General features: G+C 42.0%; 1 protein-coding gene across 1 annotated transcript in view; it reads right to left on the bottom strand.

Moving 5' to 3' along the window:
* Positions 1 to 18106, bottom strand: part of ptn (pleiotrophin) — a 41253-nt gene extending 23147 nt beyond the window's left edge. The window contains exon 1 of the mRNA XM_069164953.1: positions 17982 to 18106. The gene's annotated coding sequence lies outside the window, so the exon portion shown is untranslated. The remainder of the gene's footprint in view (positions 1 to 17981) is intronic.
* Positions 18107 to 24426: the final 6320 nt, after the last annotated feature.

Genomic DNA, 24426 nt, shown 5'->3' with positions numbered 1-24426 from the left:
GCCTGGCGGCAGCAGGGGACGTCTTATCACCGCTGCTTGTCCTTTTCGCTTTTCTCTCCGTTCGGGTGCCTTTTGAATTGCTAGAAATAGCCGGGGCTTGTTCCCTTCAGATGCTGTCTGTCTGGCTGCTGGACCTGTGCGGTCTGATGCCCCCCCCCCCCCCCCCCCCACCTTCCCCTCCCCTCCGGTAGTCGCTGACAGCCCAGGAACAAGAGCTCCGTCCCGCTCTGTCCCTCAAGCCCACGCTGTTAGCATCAACAGTCACCCCCTCCCTCTGTCCAACTCTCGGTCGCTTTCTTCTGCCTACTCCCCAAAGGCCCCAATTTAGAGGTGTCTGTCTAATTGAGTAGACAACATTTATCTTTATGTGAAAGAGTGTGTGTGTGTGTTCCTCTCAGGAACCCGCTGAAAGCACCTTAAGTCACTTGTTCATTAAAGTATGCTGGATGAGAAAGCCTTTGCAGGCAGCGTGGGCAGTTTTGTCCGCCTTTTGATTAAGCCGTCTTCCCTCCTTTTCCTCCACCACCACTTCCCCCTCCCTCCTCTTCTCTCTTCTTCTATCTCTTCCGTTCTCCGCTTCATATTCAGTGTACTTAGCTGTTTGTTATACAGAGAATTTGTGTTTCTGTCCACTTGAGCAGCGCCGTGCATATCTCGGTGTATTTAATTTTTTTGCTTGTAAACAGGCCGTGGAGCGTATTAAAGAGCCCCATAATCACAGGCTTCTTGAAAGTGAGAATGCACTTTATCTGCTCGGGATTATTGTACATAATGCGGTAGCAGATATGGCTGTCAGTCATGACTCACTTGTAAGTAGTACAGTAAAATAGCGAAATATATATAAACATATATATATATATAGAGAGAGAACATTTTCATTAACTACAATCCCACAGGTTTGTTCCGTAGGTTTATTTCAACTGTGTGTTTTAGGTTCTGTGTTTTTTTGCCGTATGTGACGGGCACATACATGAGTGCCAGTCTGTGAGCCCCAAATGCATTTAATTAATTAAGTAAATTAAAAGATGTTAATTAAATCGATCTTTTTTTTATTATTATTAAGCATTCATCCCCAGGAGGCTTATACTGTTTACAGCAGGCAAAAAAAAAATCTGTAGTTCAGCTGCCGAAACCGAAGGCATCTTGTGCACCAATATGAAAGGTGAACTGCTTTGAAAAAATGGCAGTATGTGATGGGATAAGAATGGGTTGGCACCCCAGGCATCTCTTATTGGGCTAATATATAATCATTTATGTACTTATTTTCAGAAGGACCACTGATCAGGCGGAAATTTTGTTAATGACCAAATCACCACAATGACTTGCGAAAGAAATATACTGACTTTGCATTTCACGAGAGAAGCTGACACTTTTTGAATGGAATTCTGTTGGCGACAAAAGTTTTTTCGAGTCTGCCCCTAGTGGCCGTCCCTGGTATCGCGCTTTAAGCTTTGACTGCGTAAACGAAACACCTCACAGCGAATGGAGGCTATGTTTCAAAATGTGGCTGCAGGCACTGCTTTCCACATCCTAATGTATAACTTTACAAAACTTTCCAGAGGCTTTCACTCACAATCTAATTCAGGAACATCATCCCGATACAAAGCTGCCACATACAATAGTTGTTCATTAATTGCAGCCTCCTGCAGGTTTTCAGACTGTCTCCTTCTTTAATGTGTGAAAAAGAACTAAATTAAATTTAGGATTCAGAAATTAATGACTAACAGCTTGAAGATGAGACCAGCGTTCGAGTCTTAGTAATGTAAAAAAAAAAGTAACTCTCCTTGAAAAGTTGACTTCGAGAAGAAAAAGGTTTTTTTTTCCAAAGTTGACATTGAGATCAGAATAAAGGGCATGAATAAAGGTTTCTCAGAAACAGTGTCACATACAAAGGGTTCAGTCTTCTAAGAGCGCGACAGAGAACAGAGAAGTCTGACTCAAAATGCAAGGACTTGCAAATCAATACAATTTTAACTATCTGCGCGCTTGAACGTTTATATTCTTGAAAGTTGTTTAAAAAAAAAAAAAAAAATCCCCTTTTACAAGGAGAAATTTGGAGACACTTTTGGGCCCTCTTGGTAAAATTTTTTTTTGTTTTATCACAGAACAAAACAGAAGTGTCATCTGGTTGGGAGCCTCCTGGTGGCTGTGGGATGTCAAGAAGTGACATGTATCCCATGTGTCGGCCGGCTCGAATGACAGCAGGCTGAAAGCGTGAACTGAGTCCAGATACAGCAGAGGACTGTATACTGTTTACCACACAATACAGAGAGGAAGTATTGCTCATCTCTGGATTTAACCATGATTCCAGTCCCAGATAACCCACGTCCACCGCCTACACACACGCCAACATTTCCTCGCAGAGGTTTCCCACCCACCTCCCCCCAAACCGGCCGTCACACGTGCGAGGCTGAGAGGTAAGCATGTCTACGGCTGCTGATGGCGCGATAATGCCCGCAGTTACCTGTAATTCCACAGCAGCTGCTCACATGCAGCATCATGGTCACAGCAACAGCAGCAGGGAGGCACCAGGACCAGGACCAACACCAGGCCGAGTACTCGCAGAGTGCAGTAAGAGTGTGAATATCATTAGGCGCCACAAATTTATTTCGATGGGATTCCTTCACCTCTGAGATCTCTTTTCTTTTGTATTTTCTCCTGAAGTTTGAGTTTCTGCAGTGATTTTCTTCATCATTTTACATTCATCTATTTATCTCAAACAAATCAGAAACCAAAAACGTCTTCGCACTATGTGCATCAATCCGAGAACATCTACTGTACCAAACATCAGCTGTTGAGAGCGGTAAATCGGAGCTTTGATGAGTCGAGCAGCAGACGAAGAGCAAAATCAAATTCATTTATATAAAAAGAAATGTCACAGATTTTTACTTTGTGCTCACTTAGCAGGCGCACTGCGAGGAGTTCATTTCACCCGGGGAGTTTATGCACTCCCGTTGTTATGCGACATTACAGTGCGCGTGCTCGGGAGTGAAGCCGAGCTGTATGAATATGATTCGATGTCATGCAAAAATGACAGCAAAAATGACAAGTCAGAGATTAATATAAAATTCTGTAAGAGAACAATACCCTGCCTTCAACGACACCTTGACAAATTTAGTTAATGGCAATTCTGAATCTGCCATCAGGTATAAAATTATAAATATGCAAAATCTTCTTATAGTAAAGAAAAGATATCTTCAAATAACCTCTGAGATCACCGTCTTTTTCTCTTTGGCGGCATCTATGGAGATAAGTGGTAACTGCAGCTGTGTATTTGGACTTCGCTTCACCAGAGATCTAAACAGTCATTTCTTTTTCTTTGGATCCGCACTTCTTTTGAAGTTTTAGTACCTGTATTCATGAATTTTTTTTCTTTGCTTGTTTGGTCAACGTAACCAATTTCTCGCAATGCTGGCAGAGGTCGGAAAAAAACAGTACAGCGCTTCTTCAGCTCGTTCAGTTCGTAGTACTGCAAACACAAGGGTTTTCATCAGCGGGCCACTGGCTCAATCACCATAGTGCTCCCTCATTTGGGAATAACAATGACTTAACAGACTTTTACTTCAATTAAAATCTTTGCGATTGCTACTATAATGTGGATGTAATTTTAAAAAAATACCAATGTTTTCAATAGATATTTTAGTGCATGCCGTGACAGTCACAAGTCTGATGTTTCTGTCAACCTGATGTCTGTAAGTAAAGCAAAAGAGAAAGTTTTGTGCAGTGTGGTATCAACCGAGTCAGCCACCACTCTCCATTTAATAGAGTATATTGAGCTTCAAGGTCAGCAGCTGGAAATTTATGAGTGCCAAGTAGCTCCAGATATGTTCTGCTCTCTGCAGTCAAAACATGACATAACCTAATGTACATTATTTGGTGGGCTTTATTTTTTTGTTTTAATTCAAAACATATAACAGTATAGAGACTGTTTGAAGAGATTTATGCATCAGGTTTGTAGAAAATAACGTCGAGTGTATGTACTGTGACGCATGAGAAAATTATTTCCTTTTATCACTGCCCGTTCTGTTATTCGCAGCAAAGTCCAAAACAGAATTATCTACTTATACACGTTCATCAGGAGTATTACGGTGTGCTGTGTCCGAGTTTGAGAAGAAGCCAGTGAGGGGGAAACTGTCAAAAGACGAATGTTCCCTCTCTTTCCTCGTCTGGCATTCTGCCTGCGGATCTCATCCCTGCATCTGGAGAGACGCCGTCGTGACAACGGCGGCAACATTAGCTTGCAAGGCATGCTAAACTGTGCTGTCACCGAGATACGCACAAGATGAGAAGTTTTGACTGTCTGACATCTAAGCAAGACAATAACTGAGAAAGCGCGGGCGGATCGTGTTCATTCAGTTTAGCAAAACAAATCGTGGTGGACAGTTTTGACAGCTTTTCCCGCCAATCTGACGAGACGTAACGTTGTGTTTACAGTATTGGTGTCACACTGCCGGCATAGGCACTCGAATGTATACAGTATCTGCTATATCTATTTACCCATCACATTTAAACCAGTGCTCTCCTGAGCCCACATACTGTGACTCAGAGGTGCCTTTATACGCGTCTCTTCATACCTTCTTGAAATAGGTATTAAAGATCTATTTGGTCCCGGATGGTGAATAACAAAAGATACAGTACAGCTTCTTTGTTTTGCTCAAGCACCTCAGCCCTGTTGGCTCCCTTGTAGCCTGTGTGGCAGTGGAACAAAGCCTGACTGCAGATTACGAAAGCCTCACAAAGGCAAACAGTAGTAAATTTCCCTCCAGGCTGAGGCTCACCTCAGATCACAGGCAGCGGCAGCAGCGAGAAATAGTTACAGTTCAACATCTACAAGACGCATGTCACATGCCCTCAATCAGACAAGCCCCCACAAGCGATGCCTAAAAAAAAAAAAAAAAAAAGCCTATTGATTTTAAAATAACAATAATAGTCTGGGTCTGCAGCCCTTTGAGTTGCCGCATTACCTCAATATCCTTCCAATTTCAGGGATGACTGCAAGCGAGCAAGTTTGGGACTTTTAATCACTAAACCTGTGCGGTTTGGTGGGGAGGCAATAATCAGTGGTCATTTTCAACTGTGTTCCCCCGCCAAGGACACCCGTCAGTGACCCTTCAGTCTGCACCACATGTGCCCATCACACGCCGGAGGCAGGTGTGGATTTAGTGCCCGTGCCTCCAAAACCCCCTGTTCGATTCCCATCTCCAGTTTGAAATGTTTGCTTGATTAAAATTCACTGACATGCTGCTCCCAGGAGAGCAACCTGCAGAGAGATGGGAGCTGTAGGTGCAGCACTGAATAACGGCGTTTATCTGCTGCTTCGGTCGGGGATTTGTTCCCCCCGTGCAGTTTTTTTTTTTTTTCCCCCCTCTCAAATATCCCTGGCTGCCTGTCTGATACTGAAAGATGGATGGCCACAGTTAGGGTGAACTTGGAGAGGGGAGTGAAGTTGCGTCTCCTCCATGTCGGTGATAGCGCCGTACGTCTGTCCCTTTCTTGTAAATGTGATATTGCCTTTAAGAAATGTCTTCAAATTTGGCACAGATTTTCTCTCTGATTTAAAGGTAGAACTGATGAGAACTTGATGGCCAAAGGTCGAAGGTCAATGTGATCTCACAAAACCCATTTGTGGCCATAACTCAGGAATTCACACGCTAAATATGACAATTTCACACAAGTGTCGAGTTAGATATATATATATATATATATATATAAAAAAAAAAAAGGTTGGGTGATGACATTTTAGATCCAAAAAGGTCGAAGGTTAAATTCACTGACACTTTTCATGCCCATTACTCAACACCATAACTCAGGAGGAGCAGGAGGTGAAATTGTGACCATATTTCACAATCGATCAGATACCGAATTGGTGACACTCATCTTGAGTTGTATACAGGAGTGTTTCTCAACCTGCGCGTGTCAGATGTCTCGTTGATCCATCACACCTGATTCAAATGAACGGGGCGTCATCAAGCCCTGCAGAAGCATAATATCGACCCATTTATTTGAGTCAGGGACACATCAATCTATCTCCCCTGTGAAATTACATCGTGAATGTTGTTATTTTTTTTCCTATTAAAAAAAATTTACTCGGGGTTTAGAAGTGTTTTTTGGGGGGAGGGGAACAAGGAATAAATATTGTAATTTAAAATGTTTAAATCTGAAAGCTTGACAGGAAAAGTTTTTCCTACCTCTGTTTATATCACATTTAGAAACAGATTAATCTGCATCAGACATCAAGTTACTTTACAGTCGCACAATTTGCCACATTTGTTGTCTTGTGGAGTAAAATAATGCCATTTGTTCTGTCGGCAGGTTCACATCTGTAAAATGAGGTTGTAAAGTAGAACAGCTTCAACCTTACAGGCTCAAAAATGAATCACCGGTCACTTCTGCAGACTATTAAAAAGTGTTGCATATTCATGCTGTTCTCCTCATCACTTCCACATGTCCCTTTAGATCACTAGATCATTACTTCATTTCTTTTACAGCAGTAGGTAGGTGTTTGAATTAGGATTTTTAGGGCTAAATGATGGTTCTAATTTCTCAGTTCCACTTCGATTCTCCACATGAAGGGGACAAAAAGCAGTTAATTTCGGATGACTCAACCACGGAAAATAATCACACGTGTTCTGCAAAGTCTATTTTTCTTCTTAATGTGCAGCAAAAATTGGAAGCAGGAGACTTTGTTTTGTTGGTGATATTGGTTTTCTTTTGATTTAACTGTCAGTAGAGGGCTCTCATGATCTATCTGTAATGGCTCTGACCTCTGCAGTAACTGCATTTAATGACACCCACCATCACTGTCCTTTCATGGCAATACTGAGCAGGTCTTTTCTCTCCTGCTCACTCTGGTTTTCTACCTGAACCAGTGGTGGAGATGGGCTTATCATTTACCTCACCCGACTGTCAGACACTATATACTGCTGCAAGATGTCCCATTGATCTCCTCAGTGATCTTGGACTGAATTATATCGACAGTCCTCTCTCTTCCTTATCACCTACATGTAAAGGTGTTTAAAAGCCTTTATTTGTATTTTTTTTCCTCCACTGTGTAGCTGTCATACTGAGTGGATGACCTCATCAACTACACACTGGCCTCTACTGGGTGAAATTAGTTATTGCCTAAAGGAAATGCACAAAAAGATACGGATGGTTTTGAGTGAGATAGGATCATTTCAAAAGGTTTTTTGCAGGTGGAAGGTGCCAGCCATATTAGGGGCTCATTTTAAAAAAATATCATCAGGAGGCAGCAGGGCAGAAAGGAGAAAACGGAGTTTCTCCGTTCCTGCTTGTGAATCTCCGTGTCTTCTCATCTCCCCAAAACACTCTTTTGGCAGGCTTTGAATTACCTGCACTCATCCCTGCCTAAATTGTTCAGATATGTTAGAAGTTGATCAAACAGAAAGGCTTTCGGAGCGCACAGCCGACAGAGCTTCCCCTGTGGGCTTTTGGGGATCAGACATGAAAACAGGGAAAGAACAAAGGCTTGTCGGGACTGTTAAAGACGCCTGGACCACAGCGGCCTATCAAAATTCATTCAGTGAAACAGGCATGAAATACCCGCCAACCGCAGGAGCCTCTCAAACATGTCAAAACTCCACTTCTGCCTCTTAGAAAATATCATGTCAAAACAGGGAGATTCTTCCATACGAGACACGAAGCCTTTACTTCACTAGATCCTTGTTTTCCTCTGTCATAAACCAATAAATAGTCTGCACGTCATGTTTCTATCCACAAATAAATCACAAACAGTCATAATAGTCATTTTAGGTGATTTATGTATTTTTGTGTAAAAAGACTTTTGGCAGTTCTGACAAACTTGCTTTTCATCATTTTCAATCTGGACCATACTAAAACAAATTGACGCTACATTAATAGATATTTTATCAACCTGTAATATTGACTACATATAATACAAAATGAGTCAATCACAGTAACAAACACAGAAACGATCATGTGAACTTCCAAACACATCTTTAAGCACATTGTGTTTTTCAGAGAGAAATGTAAGGCCATGAAACAAAGACAATGAAATTGAACAACTAGTTAGTAAGCATAGCTGAGCATTTAAGGGAAGTTATTGGTTTCATCAGGTGCGTACGAACACAACTCCATCTGAATGTCATCTTCCCAGCACCACTTGGTAAACATAAAAGGTTATCAGGTAGCTAGTGAGCAAAAAAGAGTTGGTGGAGAACAAAAACAAAGCTGAAAGTAAAGTGAAATTTACATTTGCTGCCCAGGAAAAATCAAGTTTGTACTGTTCTAAATTAACCTTCTTGGAACACAATATTTCCATATTTGTGTTTATATAAGCTAGCGCCACTAAGAAGGCATTTGTTTTTCTTTTAATTTGTCTTTATTTTCCATTTTGGCACACATTATTGATGGATTACACCTTGGACAGGTCGCAGGCTAAAAGCAAACATTCTTTGTTTGTTTTTATTACAATACTACAAGAGCCATAATGAGAAGCAGAAGCATGACTGAAATGAGATGGAAGAGGCTACAACTCAATATGAGAGAGATATTCAAATATTTTGTGCATTCAGGATGATTAATTTGGTTCGGTAAAGAATAACTTGCTTATTGTGTTGGTCTATGCAAAATGTGAATAGAAGCAGTGATTTCCTGGAGAAACCTTCCACCACAGGGAAAGACTGCCATTTTTAACTTGTTTACTCCAGTTTGCAATGATAGTGTCACTCAGTTCCTACTCCGCCGTGCTCCTCTCTAGCCCTCAATGAATCAAACATTGCTTGCAACGCACTATATTCCAGGACCCAGTGACAGTCTTATTTCCAGCCATCGAAGAAGCAAGGGGAATGTTATTTACTGAGAACGGTGGACAGAGGGAGATTGGACATCCCTGATCTGTCAAGGACATGACTTTTGGCCGAAGCAAATCCTTCACATTTATTGCATTGTCTTAGGGGCCATTTGGCACGAGGAGATCAAATTGGGAGGCTAACGTGGAGCATTGCTTTCATCTAGCACCGTCTCTCACAAGTTTCCAGGAACAAGATAAAGTCCAATCGAGAACTTGTAGAATCCGGAAACATGATTCTTCATCGAGTCTGGCCTCGCTCTCAAAAGCAAACTACTGACCTGGACATATAATTAACATTATAAAACCAACCGGTGTAAGATGATGCACTGCCTGGGTCTTTTTTCATACAAAAAAAACCAAAAAAACAAGTCATCAGCTTTAAAACATCTCTGAATATCAGATGGATGAAAGCTGACTGAACACCTGTTTTCCTAAAGAGTACTCAAAAAAATCTTAACACCGAACTAAATAAAACATGCAAATAACTTCTGGTATGTGACATTCTTGGCTTGAATAGAAAATAAAAAGATAGTCATTTCCATGTCATTTGCATCCAGGCAGTCAGTGTGCATGTGTGTGTTTGAGAGCGTTTTAAGTGGAGAGCAGTCACCCAGGAGGGCACGTGCAGCACCGCAGAGACCCAGCACCTGAGGTGCTTCTGACGTCAGCCGGAGAGGCTGATGGGAATTCAATACACAGCATCCACACCTCCTAATTTATTCGACAATAAAATCGGCTAGAGCTTGTTTGTCTGCCATTCCATTGACGCGTCGGACCGATGAATGACACTAAAGTTCACCACAAATTCTTTCGCTAAAGAGCTTTCTGGGAATCTCTTTCGATTATTTTGTTGAGCTGCTAAACCAAGTACCGAATATCCTCCAAAAGAAAAACTGTACGGCCGGTTCATTCACGGTGTTAACTGCAGTAGTGCTGTTATAAAACAGGACATTGAACAATCCAATATTCCAATAAGCCACATGCAATAAAGAGAGCTGAAGCATCCATCATTCGCCGTAAAGGCAGACACTTTTTTTTATTATGTAATACACACAACAGTCCATTTTCCAACCAAACTCATTTAGTACTTTTGCTCATATATACAATGCAGTGTTTGCTAAAGTTCACCTCACAGATCCGTTCTATTCACCATCACCCTGCCTCTGCAGTAAGCTATTTCTATCCATCAGAAACGCAACCCACCAGATTTTCTCCGCGCCTGCTGCTGTCATTGTCTACATTCATCGGCACAAAACTACATTCGCTGCGGCTTTATGAACCAAACCATAAATGTGGCGACGCGATACGTGACACAATTTCCAAATAAATTAGGGAGCCCATTTGGGTGCGCGGGACAGATCCGACCGGTCCCATTTAAAATGAAAACACAACTCAGAGCTGCTGTGCAAATGCCCTCGTTGCAGACGGGCTGCTGTGCTCAGCTGTGGCATTGGTGTAGGGCTACGGGGTGGAGAGAGAGAGATGGGGGGGGGGGATTGTGGCTCTTGCCCACAGTCACAGCCCAGGGCATGAAACATAACCTTTGAACTTGCCACTGAGCATCAGAACAAGGCGGAGAAGACGTCGAGTCCTCAAGTGTGAACGCTTGCGGAGTGCGGCGGTGCTGCTGCCTGCGCTAACACCCTCTTTCACTTTAATGCGCGTCAAACAAAAGACAACGCCATCAAGGTAGTTTCACCCTGTGCGAAAACGGTGCCCAAAACATGCAGTCGATTCAGTTACCGAAAATATATGATAATTAACAAGCAAAGGAAAACCCTGAATGAATAAGTGAAGAAACTTAAGTTTATTTGCACACCATAAATTGTTGATGATAAGACAATTATGTTTAGAACTTATTTCTATGTAAATCCTCTTGTTCTCGTTTCACCCGTTTTCTCAAAGCTGCTGACGTCACAGTGATACGCAAAAGGTGCCCGTGTCGTGTGCACCTGATCTAACTGGAAAATTAGGTGAGGTAATAAAGAGTGACAAAATCTGCGTAAAGAGGTCAGGGTTGTTGTTTTTTTGGACGGATAAAACACAGGACTTTCTCGCACCCTAACCCTGCACTAATTAAAGCACCCGTGTCGTACGAGAGGGATAATCATGAAAAAATAAATAAAACATTCATCCACACTGCAGAGACCCCAGGCTGCACCTCCGGCAGCGAGGCGGTTCGCTTGGTGGTAGCTGGTGGGGGCTCGTGCCCTTGTCACGGTACTGAATTCTGGTTGGTCGGTCTGTAGCCTCCCCAAGTCAAGCATGAAAGATAGAAGGACTCCAGAGTAGAGAAACTGGCCATTTAAATTAAAGCAGCACTGATTTTCAGCACTGATTTTCTCTGTATCCCCTGATGATTATCTTTAAAGGTCACTCGGGTACATGACCGAACTTTTCAAAATTCAGATACCAACTTGCAGGAAAGAGTGCTATTATGCACTTGTTTGCCCGTTTTTTGGAAAGTGCACAGGTGCTCCGCTAGTATCCGATGGCATCTAATCTCTGTGCATATCTACCTGTTTTACATAAATTTATGCATGAAACATCTTACAACAAATGGACTTTCTTCCATTTCAACTGAGTGCATAATAGCAACATCAGTGTTTCAACATCTCTGTTCAAAGCCCGAGCTGCATGTCACCCCCTTTTATATCACATTAAAAGCTAAATGAACACGGCACAGGTGAATTCATTAGAAAAACACAAATGTCACCTTTGGTGTGAAGCAGCAGTGAAATACTTAAATGTATCACAGTTAAACTTAATCATAAAATCATGCCTTGCTCTCATGAATATTTTCACGTGAAGGTAAATAATACAAACTGACTTGCTTATTTGTTGGCTGATATTTGCGACATGACTTCGGGCAAAGATTCTCTCCGTTGCGTACAGGTTTATGTGCCAGCCGTGAGCCGCCGGGATCTCTCGGTGATACCCTACTGGGGAAGGGAAGGTGACACGAGTGGACGTCTCAAGGGCAGAAAGATTCCGCCAGACAATGCATCAGGCTGCAGAGGGTGTAAATCCGAAATGCGCCAAGGACCCAAATAATATGAATTTCATGTTGTGTTTTTGTCGTCGTCTTCTCCCAGGATGCCGCCTTGTAGTGTACTGTCATCATCGTGTACTGAACAGCATGTGAATTGTTGCTTTACTAGGCCCGCTAACATCTCTAAACTCCAGCGGAGACGGAGGGCAAGGTCACAGCCCTGGCCTGGTGTTTATGGTCAGATGGAATGTGAACTCCGGGTGAGGAAAAAAGGGGGGAAGTTATAATGAGCCATCCCCCTTCTGCCGGTTGTTTGTTTGGACAGAGCGGCTGTCTCACAGTACAAGCTGTGGATGGAATACTAATGGATATGACTAATGATTCTCTCTCGCCTCTCTCCATTTCTCCAGATTCCTTCCCACTCGACTCTTTTCTCTCAGTCCTCCTTCTCCATTGGCCTCCATGTGGCGAAAACTTTTAACTCTCGAGTAAACGATTCAAAATGCTCGGACAGCTGTGGCAAGCGCTTCATTTTAGGGTATTAAGGGCAAGTGACAACGCCCCCACTTTTACTGATCCTGGTTTCTAATCACTTGTTGGTGGGCGGACATAAAGCTATCCATGGTGGTTGTACCCTTAGAGTGGGCTTATCTAATCCTCTCCCCATCCATCATAGGTGTTTAACTTTCCAAATCATGCCTCCTCCAGAATGTGGTGCCCTGAGGGAGGAATAGGAAGACATCCCAGAGCTGCAGAAACTCTCCACTGGGCCTGATTAAAACCTGCTGAGATTTAACCAAGGATTAGACACCCCCTTTGGCATGGCTGTATGAGCGGTTTCATATTTGTTGGGGTATTAAGCGTTGAAATCGTGAGAAGCAGCCAAGTAACCACTGTTTGGCCTAATAAATAAATAAATAAATAAATAAAAAAGCAGCAAGAGGAAAACGATAAAAAAAAAAAGAAAATCCTGAACATACAATATAAAATCAGTTGGAGAGAATGATGTGAAAGCATTTGGATGTCTTCATGCACTTAAAATGTGGTTGACGGTCTTAGACATGGTGGACCCCTCCAGACTGGACTTTGCCCTGCCAGATTAAAAACACTGGTACCGATGCTGACTTGACCTGATGTTATAACCAAGATGTATTTATGTCAGACTGGTGATGTGCGAATATGTTATTATTTGCTCTTTCCTTCTGTACTGTATCCTTAAAGTTCTGAAGTTCTGTCTTGTTAAGTTGTAAAATCAAAATAAATATATTAAAAAAAAAAAAAAAATGTAGTTGAATTTCATAGGGAATGACGCAAGCCATTCTAATCAAACAATTACTCACCCCTGTGCAATATTACCATGAGCAATCCAATTAGCAGTCGGATAGGAATAGACACACAAAGTGGCAGACGGTGTTCCACAGTGACGCTCGCAATCAATTAAACTTTCCATTCAACATCAGTGGCCACATCACAACAGATCCCTGCATCCCTGTGATTAAGAGCAACCTGCTGCCGTGCATCTCTGAAAGCTCTTCTTCCTTTCTTCGAACCCTGCACGTTGTTTTAGGCCTTCGCAAGAAGCAACTTCTCTCCGTGCAGATGATTATAACATCACTACAAACTCTCCTGGCCGGGTCGAATCCACTCCCGGCTCCCAAGCAGCCGAAGAAGGGTTGTAAATAAAATGAGGCCGCATTGATTGCGCCAATAGATTACAGCATTTAGGTGGAGCTTTGGCAGTGTATTGGCTGCATGTTATTTAACAGCCCCCACAGGATTTACTTCTGAGCCATTTAGCAAGCTTCTGCATTGGGTAGAACTAGAGAGTCATTAATGTCCAAGTCTGAGTCGTTAATGTGGCTTACTTTTTTTGTATTTATTTTTTTTGTATATCTGCAGCACCTCTTATAATCAGGAGAAAGACTGACAAAAGAATGATTCAATGGTCATTATTAAAAGTGACCATTTCTATAACTCCCACTGAATTCACCTCAGTGCTAATCCCCAAACGCTTCCAATATGTTACTGTGTTTAGTTTTGTGGTAAATACAACCCCGAGTAGCATTGTTTATCCAACTATCCTCTTTACCAGACTGAGTTTCCAGTTTCCTCTCTGTGCTGATAGAGACAAGATCATCCCTCAGTTCATTAGACGCACACAAACACTACCCATTCCCCAGTGCGTCACGCTCTGAAGCCTGTACACACACAAACTAAGGGTAGGGGAGCACCCTCAGGACCTAAATTCCCAGTATGACATTTGCTAAAGATACACAACGATTGCATCTGTTCAGAGTCTCCATTTTGTACACTGATGGAACTGTTTAAGCTGTTTGTTTGATAACCAAATAGCACACAAGGAAAGACATACATTTCCAAGTTGTAGCTTCTTATTTACATATTAAACATACTTAAAGCTGCTCTTAAGGACATTTTTTATGACAAATGGGTCAAATGACTAAGTGTAATGGGAAAGGGGTCACCCGCACCCTGCAGTTTCCCTCATCTCCGTGGAGCTTTTATGCCTCTGCAAAGCTCATTGTTTCTATTTTACAGCCTCCCTGCTCTCACCAGTCTCATTCCAAACATCAACACAACTGTTTTCAACAAATAAGCTCTTAAAAAAAAAGCTTACACTAGCGCCACTTCATTTGAAATTCTGCTAAAAAAGCAATGTAAATGTCATCATAAAAAGCACGCAACACGTCGTGTGATGGACTACATAACAGAGTTTTAGATGCTTCTACAATAATCTGACATTGGGTGGCTGCAATTGTAGACAGGATGGTGGTTTGAAAAATGCAATTTGTAGTAAATGGATTGAAATTTGTGTGATGGCTAATGTGGTCGTTTATATTTTAATGTGCAACAGATCAACACTAAAACACAATCAAATGCATCCAATTATGTCTCCCATTACAGTCGCATGTTTACTTTCCCAGTAGGTACAGAACTTCCCATCCAGCCACGGGACCTTTGCCCTCGTTTCTTTCAGTCACTTACTGGGGAGAGTTTGTCCGAGTTTGTGTGTGGGTGGATGTGTGACCGAGTGGGACACTAATGAGCCGACTGATTACACTGGAAAGCCTCAGGTTATCATTAGCTCCCCGAGGATCAAACACCAGATCAAGCCAACAGCACGGCAGGCAGAAGCCGACCACAGCTAGATATATATTTTTCCGCTGGAAAAGTTGAAAATCTACAGAAGGGAGGCATCGGCGCCTCTTCGGCACCGCTGAAGCTAGATGGCGCAGAAACTTGGTCCTGATCAAAAAGCAGCTAAAAAGTATTCACAACAAGGGTTTCAATACTTCAGCACAAACACAAACCCCGACTAGTGTATTTGAATTCCTCCACAAAAGGCGCAAGGAGCCTTTTCAATGGGCATCCTCAGACAATTGAGACCAACATCACACAAGCAGAGAGGTATTGCAGACAGCTCTGATTGTCTCACCCTTCCCTGTGATGAGATAGACGGTCGCTTGACATCTCTGTGAGAACGTCTGCATTTCCGCACATGATTATTAACCTAACAGCCTCGGGAGCCGGTCCCTCTTGCAGTCACCGTTCATCGCCACAGCTGAATAAAACATCGGGTGAAGATTTAGTTGGGGAGGAAATGTGATAGTGTGAACCATTCTGTCTCTGGAAGGGCTGTAGGTGAAGGATAAATCCGGTTCATCAACTAGTTTCATAGTTTTGGCCATTAGTTTTAATGAAGTTATTGGATGCGAATACAATACATGAACCGGCAACTTTTCTAAAACGTGGTTGGATGATCAGAAAAATTGAAAACAGGATAATAATTACAGCAGCTTGCCTAAAAACACTTTATGTAGAGGTAAAACTGAAAATAGAGGCTTCATAGATGGTGGTAATAATCCTTCAGACACGGGAAGGAGGCAGGGCAGGTTTAACAAGACAGATGTCTGAGTTGCATTATGGGAATTGTATGAATAGTGGTTTTAGAGCATGACAATAATAATATGTTCTTGACCACCATTAGGAATTATAACTCACCCTCTGCTGCTTTGATTGCTTTTGACCATTTTCTTTCAAATGTGTTCCTCAACTCACCTTTTTAGGGAGTTCAACTGTGGGATATGTGGACCACCCCCCTTTAGTCCTACTGGTTGTACGATTGGTTTATTGCACTGTTGTATGTCTTTTAGTGCTTTCAATGCGTTTCCCAGATTTCAGTAATGAATTTACAGGGAGTGGTGGCCAAAACTATGAAAGTAAATGCAAGTTGCAGGACACCAGAATTATTATTCAAGTTGTCACAGTATAACCTTTTCCAGCTCTACTTGACTAAAACTTCTGCGCAACAATGTTCAGAAGTGGATGCTTGAATGATGGTTCCTTGACAGGCCTCTCTCCTGGCACCGGTCCCCTCCTCTCTTTTCTTCTATTCCTCTCTTTATCCCGTCCTCCCTTTCTGTGGAGGCCCTCTGGACCCCATCGAGGCTCATTTTGTTCATCCCACATGTGAGGGGTCAGTGCATACCCAACAAAAATAAAACCAGCCACTCAATGTGAGGATCTTTGTGCATGTCCTCACTCCCCCTCCCCTCGTTCTCTCTCACACTTACTTGTGCCCTATAGATGAGAATTGGCTCCATTCACTGGGCTTCCCTCCCCCCTGGAGCGGACTTCTCTGGGCCCTAACAGCGCAATTCTATGCCTTATTGCTCCGGCCCCTCCATGGAGAACAGACTCGTCAAAGCATTTGTGAGGACAGAAGGAAATGAACTGGCTTTGTCCTTAAATACATTGACATATAGGCGAGATCACGTGGTGAAGTCTGCGGGGCAAGCATTTAACAAGAGAAAAGGGCACAATGTGTAAAATGTCTTTTAAAGGCCTCCAAGTGGCCATCTTGGAAGAAAAATGCCAAGACTTATTTAGAAATGAAGCAGTTTTATGAGTTTCCCCCCGTGCTGGCTGTCCTCCAGCTTAATCCACATTGTCTTCTGACTTCCTACGGACCAAAGCAGGTTTCTCAAGCTCATCTCCACCTCATGTTTAATCTCCCCCTGCTCTTTCATTAGGACCACACCATGTGTTGATTCTAAAGAAATGAAGCGGACACCTCATTTCGAGCAAGAATGAGCCGGAGGAAGCCTTTGTCCAAAGTAGGAATGCCCATAAGACAGAGAGGAACACTGTTTGGTCTGACTCGGGTTGCTATACCAGGGCTGAAGAAAGCCATGGCAACGCAAGCAGAAGGTCTGCCGGATCACATAGCGCTGATACAATACGGCGGCTCGGGGTTTGTCATTCCAGTCAGGCCTGACCCAAATTACGACATCCTGGGAAAAAGTGGCCCACTTCAACCAGCACACACGCACAGACAGACTTAATTGGGCTTGCACATACTTAGCTGATAGCAATGTTAAACAAAACATGTGGACGTTTGAAGTCTAATCACTGAGGAAACGGCCCTGTTAATGATTTAACACCGCAGTCCATAGCCCATGGCTGGTAGATTATTGGGACTTTCCAATTGTTTACCCAATATGTCTACAAGCTACTTTTCCATCTGCTGTTATAATTCTCAGCATTTTTAAGCTTAATAGTCTTTTATATTTTCATGTTTATTATCTCCTATCAACAGCCTCAAGGCAAAATCTGCTTGAAATGGGAAGAATAACAAAGAAGCGATTAGGACCATGTCTACAGAGGTATTTTACTAAAAGGCAAAAAAAAAAAGAAAGAAAAATGCACAAATGCAAAACATTGTTTTGGTCACAAGTGAGACCTTAACTGAGTGTATTTTTCAACTTTACCCAAAGTTTTGTTACTGTGAGATTTAAAAGTAACGTGAACACAAGAGGGGTTGATATTGACAGTTCTGGAAATCATATAAATCTCCTTCCCAACCATACACACACCAAAGATCTTGCAGAGGTAATCATAAACAAGCACACACACATACCCATCAAACATCTCGCAGTTTCACCCTCAATGTGCCTACAGACTCAGCCAGCAAACACACACCACATAACCTTCACACCAAGTCTTTTTGCACAACTCTATTCAAAACTTTTTTTTGCCACTTGCCTGCCTACTCAAGTAACCACCTCATCACATCATATCCACCCCACAAAAACCATGTATCAGTCAGTGTGCACCCAGAAAAAAAAAAATTCCACTTACTTTATATTTGGAGGTCTGGTAGTTGTATATCAGAGCTTAAAGCAATAGTTTCTCTAGTCTCTTTTCATCTGCACCTCTGCCCTGCTGCCCTGCCACTGCAATACTATTTCTCTTTGTGGGCTGAGCATACGATAGCTGTGTAGACTTTTTTTTTTTTTTGGTCTGTGTTGCATGGGGTGAGGGGAGGGTGATGGGGTGGGTGTTGAATGCCGGGTTTCCTGACTCGTGATCAGGAGCTCATTACCCCCAAGGTCACTCCAGGGACGCCCTGCCTGGCACTCACTGGGACACCAGAGAGGAAGATGTGAGATGGAGGAGGAGAGTGAGAGAAAGAAAACAGGAGAGAGCAGTTAGGAGCCAAAGTGCTCGGGGAGATCAATGGGGACGAGAGGGGAGAGAGAGCTGAGAGAAAAGAGACCGACAGATACATATAAACAGAGAGAGAAGTGAGACAGTGAGCGACACTGATCCAAATGCCAACAGAGAGGCAGATATTCAGGAGGAGCGAGCAAACACAACAACTAAATGTGACTGAATGAGCCTCGGTTGAGCCCACAGAGTGAGCAAGCTGGGAACAGCAGTCCAGTCAAACCACATAGTTGCATAAAATATCATGTTGATCCATGGAAAAGGGAGTCCAAAGCAATCAATACAATATTGACAAACACCAGCTGGCCTCTGGATTTGTTTTTCAGCTTTCTATATGGGACAACACCGCAAAAAAAAAGCATATTTACTGTGTTTTGTGAATGAGTTCTGATGATGAGCTGAACGTGTTTGTCACTTCAATATTATTTTAAGTCTTTTATTTACTTAACTTTTGGAAGTCTGGCTTTACATGTGTTAGTTTTTGTATGCTGGGTTTGTGGTTCTCTAACTTTAAATGCTGACGTTAAATGGGTTAAATGTCCTGAGGTGACTCCTGAATAAGAAACATGTTGATCTTACAGAAAATTCAGATTAAATATGACCAAATCTGCAGATTTCATTAATATGACGAATTATTCTGGGTGCATTTAAAGTTTAAGTATTTTTGGCACACTGGGATTTTATGCTCATGGTGACAATGCTAACATGCTACTGTTTTCGCAGATAAAAGGTGTTTAAGATCTTTGTACGTGATGCATCCTTAAATGTACTACTTGGCACAAAACACACGCGCGGTTGAATCTGATGTTTTGCAGGTGCTTGGAAATAAACTAGTAATGCAGGTGCTAGATTGGAACAGTGGGAGGGACGGTCTGTCTCTGATTGGTTTTCATGTTGAGGTTAGTCTTAGCTGATCAGGATTAGGGATCAGTTTATTGACAATGAAACAACTAATCACAACAGTGAAGAGTTTAGGGAGTGTGTCCCTCCAGCTGATCCAATCTCGCACCAACGAACTTGTACTAGCATTGGCCACATTGGAATTTAGACCTGATGATACGTGAGGAACCACCAAAATGATTAAATAGCTGTTGAGAAGTTTCATTAAAAAAAAAAACTAATATCAACGATATTAAAAAGAAACCAGTGATCATTATTTCATCTGTTAGTTGAGACATTTCAGCATGAATCAGACTGGTAATATAATCAGCAGCGTACTAACTAACCTTTGCTGATGAGTAATTACATTTTTCAATCAGTAATTAGTGATTGATTATGTTTTTCAAGTAACTTGCCCAACGATGGTTCTCTGTTGTGTGACTAATCAGCTAATTGACTAATGAGCTAATCACCAAACCAAACACCACAGTCCTACTTGAACATAAATCTGAGTGACATTTTTATTACTAGACTTTTATGACTAGCCCTTACTGAGTTTTTCTTCTGTTTTTAAGGTTAGATCCATTGTAGCTCTCAGTTATGTCTCCATGTCCTTTTAGAGTGGGCGTGGGAGTAAGCTGTGGATCCTCTCGGTGTGTTTGGAGCGGCAGATGGCTGAGATGACCCTACAGAGCAGGCCCGGCTCGCTGCCACAGCTGGACAAGTCTGGATTGACAGATTACAGCACACACAATCAATAAAATGTACCATTAGTTCTGTCCACAAAGCCCTGTGTACAACATTGAAGTCAGGACACCTCTGTAAACTCTCTGAAGTCCACACAAAGAGGAATGGCCTTGTACATCATATTAGAAAGCTGTCTTTACAGTCTTGGGTTATTGATTGCCGTTCATTCTGTACTACCCTCGTGGCGCTGAAAAAGCAACTCTTCAGGTTCATAATTATTAGATCACGTATTGTATTTGACAGAGTGCTGTTGAGTTGCTGTAATGTAAATATAATGCACGATTACAGCTTTGATGGCGTATAATCAGAAGCACATTCAACAACAGTTAGACGGTGTGATGGACTCAAATAACTGAAATAAAATTCTCAGCTTGGTTCTGAACACTAAAGCCACAATCTTCTCATCAGAGCTGTTTTAAAGTCAAGTGTCAGTTGAAAGGAGTCTCTGCTCCTTTCCGACAAGTCTCAAGTCCTCGAGGGCACCGTAAAATCTTTAAAAGTAAATTGCAAATCTCTGAATGAATACCCTACCATTAAATCATTATTTGAACATTTTCCTTTCAAAGCTGGATTCCAAGTTGAGAAAACATTATTTCTACGAGGACAGTTAAATGGCTTCTTTTTTTTGTTGTTGAAATTATCGTTTCCATCTTCGGCTGACAGAGCTGACCCAGTTGTCAAAACAGTTTAGATGTTCAAATTCAATATTTCTGATCACTTTAAGGGGTTCTAGACTGTATTGGATCAAAGGCTGGAGTTCAACGTTCAGTCGTTACCTTGAAAACAGTGGTTCAGAAAGTCTCGTAGCAAGAGGCTGACAATCACAAGCATATGATCTTCCTCAGAAGATGGAGTTTATCACCGTTGGATTAACATGTTTTTTTTTTGTATATATATATATATATATACTTTTTTTCAATCCCTTTATCTACTAGAACACTTTGATGTTTTTGCTGTCGGGTCAAGTCTTGAGGGAGTCTCACAGCACTCAAGTCCAAGTCAAAAAACAGATTTTGCTGATGCAAGTATCACTCAAATCCAACTAGAATTACCACCTCACAGGTGTATATCTCCGCCAACCCGTCAAACTCCAGTTTATATCAACGTCTGTGGCCAAAAAAATCTGATCGTGATAAAACCCAAAGGTTGAAGCCCTGACAGCTGACAATGCTTCAAATATGGATGCTGATGGAAGGAAGCTAAAAATTTAAAAAAACGTAGGCGCTTCACACACATCTACAACCCGACAGCACGGGAGATCTTTACAAATGTTCCTCGCCCGTGGTCCTGTAGACCCACCTCTCCATTCTCCAACACACCTAATTCAAATCATCGGGTCGTTATCAGGCTCCTGCAGAGCTTGATGATGACCCGTTCATTTGAATCAGGTGTGTTGGAGCAAAAGAATCGTCACAATTCTCCCTCCTGTTTCTGATTTAGAGTGCTGAATAATGGCAAAAGTCTCACAGTGAAGCTGTTCTTTGACCTTTTAGATCTAAAATGTCATACCTTTTGTCATAATTAGTGTGTACATTTTTGAATTATGGCGGAATTATGTGTTTGCCCAGGTCACAGGTGTCATTTGACTCCCAAAATCTATTCAGTTGAACCTTGAGTCCAAGTGAACATTTGTGCCAAATTTTGAAGAAATTCCCTCGTGGCGTTCCTGAAATATCGTCTCAGAAAAATGGGATGGACGGACAAACGGATAACCTGAAAACGTAAAGCTTTCGGCGAAAGCGTTTACTGGCGCAGAGGCATAGAAATCTGCTTTTCACTCTGACATTGAGCAAATGCGACATAAAAAAGGATGAAAGAGCGGTAAAAAAGTGAGGTGTGAGACTTGACGCAACGAATTTCAAGAGGCTGCCGCTCAATCGCAGGTATTTCAACTTAGTTCAAAAGGACGACGAGTCGTGCTCCTTGAAAACCTTTATAGCAACTGAAAGCTTGTTTTGAAAGTCATCAAAGAGCTGTGAAGCTGAAGAAAAAAATAAATGCTGAAATTGACGAGTAATAGGCCAACAGCAAAGTAATAGATTAGTTAGCGAGAAGCCTTTAGGCTGTTTGGTGCATCAGCACCAGAAAAATGCTGTAGGTCCTCAGCGAAAGTCTGAATTAGGGCAGAAAACTAACAGGGGTATTGATTTGTGCACAAGAATTTTGGCATCAAAAAGCAAAATGTTTTCAGAAAATTTAGAGCTTCGGAGCAATCATCTTCCCAGTCTCTATTTTTCTAACCACCGAATGCATAACCGTTGGCTTTTTTGTAATAATTACCCGGCACTTTAGTCCATTGTTCTTTCATGAAGCCCAACCTGCAGTTCCACATGGGAAGCATCATGTTGCACTATTGGGGATTTCGGCATCAGCCCAAGTGATGGTCAGTAATTAGTATGACTCATACCCTTAACTGATAAAGCTATACTATTCCACTGCTGCCATCTCATATTCAATTCATTAATAATAAATTTCATCCATTTGCGCCCCCCCCCCCTCCACCTTTCAGCCCTCCCCTCAGTATGTGATCTGCTTTAGTGCCATCAACAAGGAGCAACTCCAATGACATCATTCCCCTCATTTGATTAAAATGAGATATGACAAACGATTAAAAAGTAATGAAAAAGATCCTCAATGGCTACATCCAGAAGTTGATTTACTGTGATGCCGAAAGCACAAAAGGAACTTCCCCAAATAGTTTACAAGGATCTAAAGGAGTTTGAGTGAAATACGATCTTTTTATTAAATCTAACAGCTCCCTCATTACTTCACTCAGTCTAAAGTGGCTGCTGTCATGTGAGCCTGAGCAGAGCTGGGAATGAAGTCGCTGTAAAGCCCCACTAACCCTGTTTGTTGAGTGTATGTCCACCGGCAGCCCAATAAGAGGACGCCAGTGACTGGGCCTGTCTGCGGCGAGAGTCTGATGAAACCAAATGAAATCCGCCTGTCGAAGTCGGCCACCGCATTTCTACTCTGTCTCTTTTTTTTTCTTTTTTTTTTTTTTTTTAAACCAAAGCCCCATCGGCTCTACTTCTTCATCCCATCATTCCCTGACACGAACACCGCACAGATGAGAGTGCCAGGAAATGGAAGAAAAGTCATTTTTCCACACTTTTTTTTTTTTTCAAGCATGTATTCAATTTGTGCAACATGTCTGAAAGGAAATGGAGATTGAATTTATGGATGTAAGAGAAGGAGAGAAAATAGCTGTGGCTGAGAACATCCTCTCAACTCACTCAAATCTTTCTTTAGATATAAGATAATCATACACAGCATATTGGTACCTCTCACAAAGACATACTCCAGAGTCAGGAGGGCAGATATGTACTTCGTCCAGTTATAATCCATACCTTTCTTTCATTTTGTGGAGGACAAAACCCAGGAACAGAATGTCTTGACAGCATGATTCACAGAGTGTACCCTGCTATGCTAAACACACACACACAGACCGAACATCTGCGGGGCCATGACCGCCATTTAAATCTGAATCCAGCCACATTCGGTATCCAGCTGTCTACAGTACACCTAATGAAACAAGTCAAGTTTATTTATACCGACCTCAATCACAACTTTTTCAGAGAGGGCTTTGCAATATATGCAGGACACAGCAGCCTCTGTCCATTCAAACAAGTGAACAATTTATAAATGATACATTATCAGGAAAAGTAGAGCGACAAGGACCTCAGGAGGAACGACAGAAGAGGGATATCTCCATACTACGTAGAATGTACTGAATAGGAAGAAATATAGCATCAAAACAACAATGTAACTTCAGAGCAGTAAGGAAAATAATACAGAATACTATCAAGAATTGCAAAGGTTGCAGGGATTGGAGCAGAATGAGCTATAATATGAGGACTTCAAGTATTAGTAAAGTCTATATACAAGTTTGCAAAGTCAATAAGTGTTGAAAAACTTTCAGACAAAGTGCAAGTCAGGTTTTATAGCAGAGAGAAATTTTAGACCAAACACAGCTCACTTCAGTGAGACTGCAGAGAGCAGGATGGAGCTGATGGACTTTAACTCGGAGGACATTTTGAAACTCAAATTTGTTCTGAGGTCCAAACTTAAATCCTTTTGGCATTTCCGACCTTTGAGAGAAAGGAGATGTACTCAAGAGTTTGAAGTAATCCTGCTCTGCTGTAGCACTGACTGCTCCACAAAGGAGATTGTTGGCATGTTTATTGGCCAGTCATATCAAAAGGATAAATGATGTTTGCTACTTGGGGTGAGAGCACCGAAGTTTAAACACAATATCGGTGTTTGCAAAGTTAACGTTTTTACGTGTGCCCAATGGCTTCAGCCAAAAACTACGGATTTACAAACGCAGCAGACGTGGCACAGCGTCCATTTGATTGTTGTCATGTTTCTTGCCTCTCAGCCAATGAAAGACTAATATTCAATCCTATTTTAGCTCTGTTTTGGTCTCCAAATGTCTGTCTCTTAGCAG

Source organism: Embiotoca jacksoni, unplaced genomic scaffold, assembly GCF_022577435.1.
Source record: "Embiotoca jacksoni isolate LCO1_2020_lvr unplaced genomic scaffold, fEmbJac1.0.p SCAF_32, whole genome shotgun sequence".
NCBI classification, from domain to species: domain Eukaryota; kingdom Metazoa; phylum Chordata; class Actinopteri; family Embiotocidae; genus Embiotoca; species Embiotoca jacksoni.
This window is presented reverse-complemented; position numbering and strand designations above follow the sequence as displayed.